This window comes from Octopus sinensis, linkage group LG9 (genome assembly GCF_006345805.1).
Source record: "Octopus sinensis linkage group LG9, ASM634580v1, whole genome shotgun sequence".
Taxonomy (NCBI): domain Eukaryota; kingdom Metazoa; phylum Mollusca; class Cephalopoda; order Octopoda; family Octopodidae; genus Octopus; species Octopus sinensis.
Window position 1 is genome coordinate 70,043,949 of NC_043005.1, and position 11,337 is coordinate 70,055,285.

An 11,337-nucleotide genomic window follows, 5' to 3' on the forward strand; every position below is an offset into this window, starting at 1 on the left:
TAATAAATAAATGTCCAACCGTAAACCTTCTTTACTCCAATTTCTTCAATTTCACATTCACACTCGACTAATGCCCACATTTTAATTTGTAAGAAAATAATAATACTATCGATAGTACTGGGTAATTCTGAAGGTAGGCGAGCTTTATACAAAGTAGCCAGCGGTATGTATATGTAATAAACCCACAGCAAAAAACAACAATAAATTTCCCACTCGAGTTATTAGCTCGATGCGTTGTTCCGGATACGTAAGTTTCAGATAATGGAACACAGTTCACGGGATATGAATTCAGAAATTTCAGCAAAATACACGCCATAAAGCACATCTTTGCACCGCCCCACCACACGAAGCCAGATGGGCAGGCGGAAATATTTCTTAACACGCTCAAAAGAGCTTTAAGGAAAGCAAGGAACGAGCTAGATGATTAGGCACTAAAGGAATTTCCGAGTGTATAGAATAACCCCAAATTCAAAAACGAATTAAGGAAAGTCACCAGCTGAGTTAATGTTCGCACGTAAAATAAAAATCGATCTTAGATAAATTATTGCCAGGAAAATATACATTTAAAGTAAAGACAAAAACTACATATGAAAGAAATACAAGAAGCACTACAAAACATTTCAAAATAGATAAAGTTCATTTTATAAATTATAAAAATGTTAAAGATTGGGGGAATTGCTGTGTAAACAAAAGATTAGATAATATGATATATTTAATTAAAGGATGACATTCGGGACATAAGAGAAACACTAACCAGTTAACGATGAGACATACAGAAGAACGAATGGTAATACCAATGGAAATCTACTACGATATGTTTGAAGTGTCAGCACCGAGAGATATTTAACCCCGTAGAAGTAGCTTCAGAAAACTAAAACAGACTAAATATGTGGAAGTAATACCTAAGCGAAAAATATATTAAAGGCTCTCGTTATAGTCCTTCCTCCAACTTATACAGAGATCCAGCAATCATTCCAGTTCTTTTGCTATCTTCACCTATTCATTTTGTTTAATATCACTGTGTTCTATAATTATATTTGAATAACACATGTATTTAAATATTTTTTCCAATATCTAACTCCAAATTACATCGACTGAACCACTTCCGCATTCACTTCACATGGTCTTATAGCAATAAATATATGGTTATTTGTCATCTGTTCAGAAACGTATATTGGATCGCAATACATACTTACACACACAGACGCAGGCACCCCTCCCACACATACAGACACACACTATAATGAGATACTGAGGAGAAAATAAAACAAGTACAATTTGTAAACTCAGCAAATATAAAAATGCAGATAATGTTTTTGGTACGGTAACGATAAATGATTTTAAGTTGATGAAGTTATTTATTTGGCAGCATAGGTACTACGAACATAATTATTGGTAGAAGTTTGAAAGGCCACTGAAAACAATTGTATTTATTAGAAGAATGTAAAAAATTTAAAGTAGGAGAGATAATTTAAAATTTAAATGTGGGAAAGTGCTAATTAGAATGCAGCTATAATCCCGTGTTTCAAGCTAATTATAATTGGCGCATAAAGGCTCCCATATAATTAGAACTAAGAAGTGCTGATATAAAAATATATAAATGATATGCAAGTATTAATGAGTTAGGAGGAATGCTGTTGATGCAGCACAAAATCAGGTAAGGATGGAAAAGGAACAAGAAAGCAAAAGAGAAAATTAGATTGAGTGGGAGAATGATGATATTAGAATAAGAAACTGTGGCTCGGGAACTTGGGCAACTTGACATCGCCATCGTTGCTATCATGGAAACCTACTAAGATAGAGAATCACCGCCGTATGATGAAAACAATCTACATTATTTTATTACTCTAATACACGAGCTTGAAACAGTCTTAGATTAAAATATTGGGGTATATAACATCCGTAGTGTGCATTCAAACTTTGAATGGCACTAACCATAAAACTCTGTACCTAATAGCCTTCACAGGGAAACTTGTGTTGAAAATACAAGGAACGTTTAGAAGGCTGCATCGTTGTAGAAATCAGTGAACAAAACATTTCCTTAGATATAGAAAAGCGTTCGAGATTAGAATTGAACGAATGTGTACCCTACAAAGCGTTTCCGGTGTCAATAACAGTTATCTTAGTAAATTATCGGAAATATGTGGTTCTGGATTTCTAATCAACACAAATGTTCCCAAAGAACACCGACATACAAACAAATCATTCAGTAAACAACGACAATCAACTTAACGTGGAGAAGAAGATTCGCTTTGAGAAAACCCAGCATGTAACTCTCAGTGGCGTCCGTTTAAGCATTCTAAAATACAAACTCCTCCATCTTGGAGACTAAAACATGAATTAGGGGAAACGATCCTTCGGAATGACGCTATCGAGTAAACATTCGAAAGGTAATGCCACTTCGAAATAATCCTTCCTTAATGAAGTGTACAATATACGACATTTATTGCCAAAAAGAATCGCTATTTAAATTCCAGGTAATATTCATGTGCGAATCACTAGTAATTGATGAGGCACACCATGTTTGTTCCCGAGATCACAAAAATCTTTTTCATATGTAAATGAGTGCGAAGCTCGAGGCGCTGACAGTTGCATCATCTCCTCCAACATTGGCATTGGAATTCAATATAAATATGAAATATTAAGCTTAAAATGAGACACATATCGAACTAGCAGATATGTAAGACACAAAAGTTAAGAATTTGAAAAAATTATTCGATAAATACGTCACAGAAAACAGCCAGAATTTATCAAATAATACTGGAGCGCCATCACTTTTACGTGTAAGTTGGAATGGACAGCAGGAAGCGAACCTGAACGTTGGTTCCATGATAACGGTGAGTTGATCTAAAACGTCAGTCTTGAGAAAAAGTCCGTTTCGTCTAGCGAGAAATATTGGGTTGTCCGGAAAGTTCATGCTGATATTTCAAGGAAAGAAAAAGGTCAATAAATGCCTGCCATTACATTTTCAATCATCCAAATATGAACCATGTTGAGGCACAATGCGTCTCCATATTTCCTTTAACTTAAAAATACCCTCGTCCCAGAATTGAGGTAGGTACCTGGGAGAGTAAGTCGAAAGGTAATCTACTATAAATCGACACGAACTTTCCGAACAACCCAATAGTAAGCCTATCAGAAACAAAGCTGTAATATAAAAATTATTCGTATGCTTAAAGACCAAGGTTAGAACAAATCATACTAAATCCAAATAAACTTAAATATAGATATCACAAGATGTTTGAACCGTATAAATATTATTTACAGTCTCCTATGAAGAACAGGTCTCCATATTTTTAAAGGAATAGTTTTTCCTATAAATCAACAAGAAAATATATAATCTTAAGACGAAGAGCATCAGTGAACGCCTAAATCATTGTACTAATATATTCATATGTGTATGTGTTTGTTCGCGTGCGCATCAGTGGTGGGTGAATATACACATATCTTTATGCATATCGATATCGACAAAAGCTGCTGATGGAGCGGTGAAGCCTAAATCTTTTAAATACTCTTTCACGAATATAAAAGGTCTAAAGAAATCTGAATGTTTACATTTTCTTTCGAACACTACGAAGACTGCTCAAAACTCAAATGACTTGAAATTTACGTGAATGAAAACATCAACCACTTCGGCTACCAGCTGTATCAGGCCTCATTCACTGCTAATATTGACAGTGAAATGCAGCATCTTTGGAAGTATATAGGAATTTCTATGGAGAGTATTCGAACACGGCTGTTCATCAACGTAATATGATGATCCATTGAAATATAAGGCATTTTAAGACCCGCTTTCCTGTAGGCATCTACGAACATTGATGTTTACAACATATTCCAGAACAGTTGTTGGAACTAAATACAAACATTAACTCCATCATCGGAGATTGCAAGGTAATCATAATCAAAGAAAACCTCTCCAAGTATAATTTCGTTCAAAGGAGACATGCATAGAATTAAAAACAGCTGATTTACCAGGCAAGTAACACAAAGTCATTTGAAGGAGAATATAACACGGTGAGATCAACTCAAGCACATAAAGGATATTCTGCAGGAAACACTAAAACGAAAAAAAAAATTAAGCTAGAAGGCGTTTGATCATGACAGCAAATAATGGAAAACCTTCATTCAGAAAAGAGCTAATTTAAATGATCCCCTGCGGGATATCGAGAGGCCATGGTGGATAGAATAAAAGCCAAGATCGTAATTGACAGCTCCATCTCATCTCACATTCTGAGTTATTTGCCTTGATAGTCCTGATCCACTATGATTGGGGATATTAAAGATCTGCCCTCACATAGCATCACTCTCCGACACCCCAATCCTAGTTTGCAATGGTATGCTAAAGCTTATATACTTATCTATCTATCTATCTATCTATCTATCTATCTATCTATCTATCTATCTATCTATCTATCTATCTATCTATCTATCTATCTATCTATCTATCTATCTATCTATCTATCTATCTATCTATCCATCTATCTATCCATCTATCTATCTATCTATATATCTATCTTTCAATCTATCTATCTATCTATATATCTGTACCTGACCCGCCTGTTCGGGACGACTTTCGGGCCAGGGCCCATGGACAACTTCCAGAGATCCCTGGCCTGGCAGTGCTACCGAGAAGCGCTACCCGTTCGGGATAAGCTCTACAGACACGGCTCGAGAAACACGGGGCCGACCTGCCCGAGATGCGGTCAGAGCGACGAAACCGTTCTGCACGCACTCGTTCAGTGTCCAACAATTTCCGACCTGTGGGCTTATGTCGAACAACTGCTGTCACGTGTGGGACGAGTCGGTTTATCAGCTGAGTCTATCGTCAATATTGTCACGCCTCCTTCTTCAAACGGGAAGGAAGAGCTATTTTCATCATCCTTGTGGCTATGGCGAAGAATGTATCTGGTGGACGCGTCTGAAAGGATTGGAGACAAACACTTTCCTCTCTGGTCAATCTCTCATCAACTTCTTCAAGTACCACTTGAAAAGGAAAGTGAGAGTAGAGAGGCAAGTTTTGTCTAGCGAATGTTTTAAAAAAAGATGGGTGAATGTAGCAAGAATGGCACGTATGAATGACGAAGCCACCTTGAGCATAGTCCTATGAACCCAGAAATCGAAAACAGAGAGTTGCTTATTTGCAAAAAAAAAAAAAAAAAAAAGAAATATTAAAATGTGACTTCATTGACCGAGGTTACCGTGGTCTTTTCCGCAGGCTTTCTTCCACGGGTAAACCTCACCTGCCTCCCCTTTACACTTCATATTGACATTTCTGTGATAACGATCCCTATTGATCATTTTTTTTTCCTCTCCCCCCCCTTTTTTTTTTTAACCCCCCTTATTTTTGTCCTCTTTCTCTCCTTTTACGATCCCTTTTGATCGAACCTCCCCCTTCCTTTTTTTTTTTTTTTTTTTTTTTAATACCTTCAAAAGAAAAGCTCTACCTTGTAATTTGTTCTATCTGTGTGCAGCCTGTGTGGCTAATAAAGAAACATATCTATCTATATATCTATCTATCTATCTATCATCTATCTATCTATCTATCTATCTATCTATCATCTATCTATCCATCTATCTATCCATCTATCATCTATCTATATCTATCTTCAATCTATCTATCTATCTATCTATCTATCTATCTATCTATCTATCTCATCTTCTATCTATCTATCCATCTATCTATCCATCTATCTATCTATCTATCTATATATCTATCTTTCAATCAATCTATCTTATCTATCTATCTATCTATCTATCTATCTATCCATCTATCTATCCATCTATCTATCTATCTATATATCTATCTTTCAATCTATCTATCTATCTATATATCTATCTATCTGTCTATCTATTTATCTATCTAACTGTTTCCTATCTATCTATATACAAACACCCAGTTACCACATACGCGCGCACAGCACAGGCTTACATGCATACATTTACGATTAAAACAAGGGGAATTGGGAGAACAAGACTTTTTGCATGTTTGTGGATTTTCAGTCACAGGTTGTAGAAAAGAATTTCCAGATTGGCGTTTGTCTGGTGGACGTGTGGATGAGCGCGTTAACACTCAAATGAAATTAATGTAATATATATATATATACACACGCATATATATATATATATACATACATGGAAATGTGCGTGCATGCGTGTGTGCATGTGTGTGTGTAAGTATACATTGATGAGTAATTGTTGGCCTCTTTCGACGATAATTATTCAAATCTTTAATCAGCTGTATGCATGCATGAAAGAACACCTCAATCATTCAAAGCGTAAGCCAATGACCAATCATCAGCCACCTTAGCTTTTAAGTTTATTGTGAGGGAGAAACATCATTTTTGAACGTTTTAAACTACACATTTGAATCACAAGTATAATCAATTCAACGGCATTCCATTTCAATCACACTTTAAGACTAGTTTCAGATCTGCTTGCTCTATCCACATGATAACGTTTGGAAGGACTCCTATGAGTGCTTTCAGAAATGATTTGTTGTATTCTGAATATGTGGAGGCGCGTGGATTAGTGGTTAGGGTGTCAGCATCATGATCGGAAGATTGTGGCTTCGATTCCTGGACCGGGCGGCCCGTTGTATTCTTGAGCAAAACACTTCATTTCACATTGCTCCAATTCCCTCAGCTGGTAAAAATGAGTAACGCTGCGATGGAGTGGCGTCCCGTCCAGCTGGGGAACACACACGCCATAGAAACTGGGCCCATGAGCCTGGCTAGGCTTTAAAAGGGCGCATTTCTATTTTATATTCTGAGTATGGTGTATGTCGATTTCGTGAGAAATACATTTCTTTGAATGCTGATCTCGCTGAAATTTACACAAGGGACATGTAAATGGAAACTTAGCCGGCCACTATATATTAAACTCGTCAATTTTGTGATATTTCTGTTGCCATATACAATGTATACCGCATGCTTGAAATTTATATCTGGGCTTCACTGAAGTCATGTATACATGTATAATTGCACAAACAATACATGAATATATACACAGCTGTTCAAATGTCTGTTCAGAGAGATACATCCAGAAAATGTTTTGAGTATGTGAATATCGGTGACATTGACCCCAGATCTTGAGTGATTCTTAGAAATATGAACCGTGGAGGGATGTGTGGCAAATTCAGTGGCATTTGAACTAAGTGGTATAGTCTGGCACTAAGACGGCGAGCTGGCAGAATCGTTAGCACGCCGGGCGAAATGCGTAGCGGTATTTCGTCTGCGTTACGTTGTGAGTTCAAATTCCGCCGAGGTCGACTTTGCCTTTCATCATTTCGGGGTCGATAAATTAAGTACCAGTTAGGCACTGAGGTCGATGTAATCGACTTAATACCTATGTCTGTCCTTGTTTGTCCCCTCTGTGTTTAGCCCCTTCTGGGTAATAAAGAAATAGGTATTTCGTCTGCCGCTACGTTCTGAGTACAAATTCCGCCGAGGTTTACTTTGCCTTTCATCCTTTGGGGTCGATTAAATAAGTATCAGTTACTCACTGGTGTCGATGTCATCGACCTAATCCGTGTGTCTGTCCTACGTTGTCCTCTCTGTGTTTAGCCCCTGGTGGGTAGTAAAGAAATAGGTATAGTCTGTTGAAATTTCTCAAAGCATTTATTGCTCTCTAGATCATTTCGGGTTAATTGGATTCCTTAAACCAACATTCATCATCTCTCTCTAAAATCTCCTACTCCAAGACCACAGAGTTACTACATTTCTCCACACTGCACTAAACTTTTGCCATTACATATATGCACGCATATGAACAGATGCACACACGCACGCACACACACACACACACACACACAAACACACACACATAAGCACATGCATATAATAGTGTCTGTCTACCCATGAATTTAAATATAACGAAAAGTAAAGTATACCTGAGTTATAAGTTTAAGTAAATAAACTTCACTTTACGTACAGAGTAGCCTGTACAAAATTTTTGTCAACGTGTTCATATTTCAGTTTCAAGAAATAGATCGGGAAATTACTTCATCTAAGTTATTTCCCAAGCCCATTATATTTTTTAATTACGGAAATTACTACTTGATACACTGGATTTTGTGAATCATTCACTGTCGAAATCTATAACATTGAAATAATTTTTAACTTTAAAGTTGCCGATAAAATTGACCAGATTTCCCTGTAGGCATATCAAATAATTATTTCGAATTAATTTTTCCTTTATTGAAATTGCATACTGGTAAACGTGAGAGTGACTAAAAATTGCTGCGAGGGTTAATTTTTTTTACCCCGAAATGAGAGAATATAACAAATACCTGTATGTATGTATGTATGTGTTAGTATATATAGCAATATATGCGTTCATATATGTAAATATATATAATTATATATATATAATATATATATATATATATATATATATATATATATATAAATAAACACACATATACATATCTATATATATATATATATGTATATATATGTACATATATATATATATGCATGTATATATGTATATATATATATATATATTATATATATATATTATATATATATATATTATATATATATATATATATATATGAAATGTAAATAAATAAATAGATTCTCACACACGCATGCACACACATAAGTTATCCATTTAGAAATCTATTAACAGAATAAATGATATATTGGTTGGCTAGTGGATAAAAATATTACTGAGATGTTGCAGGCGAATGTAAAGGTATATCTTAGGGCAGTTCCCTAGACATGTAATAAAAAAAAACTATGCGATAGATAAGCAAATAAATAAACGGATAGATGAAATCTATGACCAATATTCACAATAGCAGCTATGGTTGTATGTATAGAATATATCAAGTCTCTGTAGCTATGTATGCCAAACTTTGAAGGAATATAAACAACAGATAATGGCTTTGAATGTATGTATAGTGTGCGAAAGGCACCGTTCTCGCAGGAATAACATCGTTTTCCTTCAAGAATAATTTTATGATGAAGTAAATAAACATTTAAGAGAATAAAAATATGCGTACAGTTAAATATACCAACAAACAAAATTTAGAAACTGAAGGAGAAATGTATAAAGCATAAAAAGTCTCATATTATTTTCCATAAAAATATCAGTAATATTCTAATAATCGACATGCAAATAGCATCTCCGAATATTGAAAAATAGTACAATATTGTTAACCCTCTAAGTATCGAAGAATCTTTATATGTGGTAAGTAGCTTGCTTACCAACCACATGACTCCGGGTGCAGTCCCACTGCGTGGCAAATTGGGCATGTGTCTTCTACTATAGCCTCGGGCCGACCAACCCTTGTGAGTGGATTTGGTAGATGGAAACTGAAAGAAGCCCGTCGTATATATTCGTGTGTGCTTTTGTGTGTCTGTGTTTGTCCCACAACATCGCTTGATAACCGATGCTAGTGTGTTTACGTCCCCGTTACTTAGCGGTTCGGCAAAAGAGACCGATAGAATAAGAGCTAGGCTTACAAAGAATAAGTCCCGGGATCGATTTATTCGACTAAAGGTGGTGTTCCAGCATGGCCGCAGTCAATTGACTGAAACAAATAAAAGAGTAAAGAGTAAGAGTTACCTAATTGGATACAGTTTACGTTGAAGATCATGATGCAGATAACATTATTCAGTGTAGTGAAACTACGATCCTTTGTAATTATTCGTTCGGGATTAAATAACCTGCTCATCTGATCATCCGTCTCCAGTAAGTGCGTGTTCATTTGAAGAGGAAGAATTATGATCTCATCTCTCTGTGTATATTTCTTCGCAAGACTAACGAAGATCTTCATTGCAGTTCGTATAGGCTTATATAGAGATGTTTGTTAGATTACATCACTTCTCTCCAACTGATATATATAATATATTCTTAGAAAATATCTTATCAGAAGTGTTAGAAACTTTTCACTGATAACTAGGTTCTGTAACTGAAGTACGCTGTTAATTTCATAATTACACTCTCAGCCTAAATGCTTACAGATACAAACTGTCGAGCAAAGTGTAATGACAAAGAACATATTAAAACTGGTGTTTTCATTTATCGATAGGTTTTCGAATTGCAATTAATAATACAAGTAGAAATATTTCTAATATGACATCATATATGTAAATAATTGACAATGCAGAAACCTAATAAAAATCGTTAATGACATATGAAATGAAAAGTAAAATCATATTTAGCACTAATGCTATCCAGATGGATAAGATGCCACAGTAACGCTTAGTTCACACTTGACTTACACTTAAATAAGGTGCCTAACATTGCTAATGACTTCTTGACTTGATAAATAAACGATTCTCCATCAAGCTTCAAAATAGGAATCTGTTAAAAAGAAATAGCCTTCAGTTGCAAAACAGCAGTAATACCAACAGGGTAAAACCTCATCAAGAAACTCAACTTCCGTATACTAGGTTAAGAGCATCGTTAGAAAACAAATTCACACTATTATTAGTCCTGTAACGCTGAAGCAATTATCTTAACACCCATGGAGCAATTCCACAAAAATAAATGTAAACAATAGCGAATATTAAATAGATATGGCCGGGAATACTTGCAACCGATGTTACTTAAAACATTTTTATTCTTTCGAAAATACAGAAAAGACTACTGCAAATAGAATATACAAATTCAGCTGCTATTGGAACAAATGTAACTACAAACGACAGTATATGAAAGATTCTCGGGAGGCAAAAATTATATAGGAGAGGAAGAATACATCACGTTATAAGCAGACCTGTAAACTATCTCGTAAATATACATATGCTTAAATATTATGTCAATTTTCTACATTAAATAAATAAATAAATATATCTATATATATATATATATATATAATATATATATATATATAATATATATATATATATATATATATATATAATATATATATATATATATATAATATATATATATATATATATATATTTATATACATATATATATATATATATATACGTATGTATGTGTGTGTGTGTATATATATATATATATATACTACTAAAGATGCAGAAAGGTTCCTGGTATGGGGTTAAAGAAAATACAGGGTGGGGGCAGTTAATTATGATTTTCTTCAACATAGGCGTAGGATGGCTGTGTGGTAAGTAGTCTGCTTACCAACTACATGGTTCCAGGTTCAATCCCACTGCGTGGCATCATGAGCAAGTGCCTTCTACTATAGCCTCGGACCGACCAAAGCCTTGTGAATAGATTTGGTAGACGGAAACTGAAAGAAGCCCGTCGTATATATGTAAATGTGTGTGTGTGTGTGTATGTTTGTGAGTCTGTTTGTCCCCTTAGCATTGTTGACAACCGATGCTGGTGTGTTTATATCCCCGTCACTTAGCG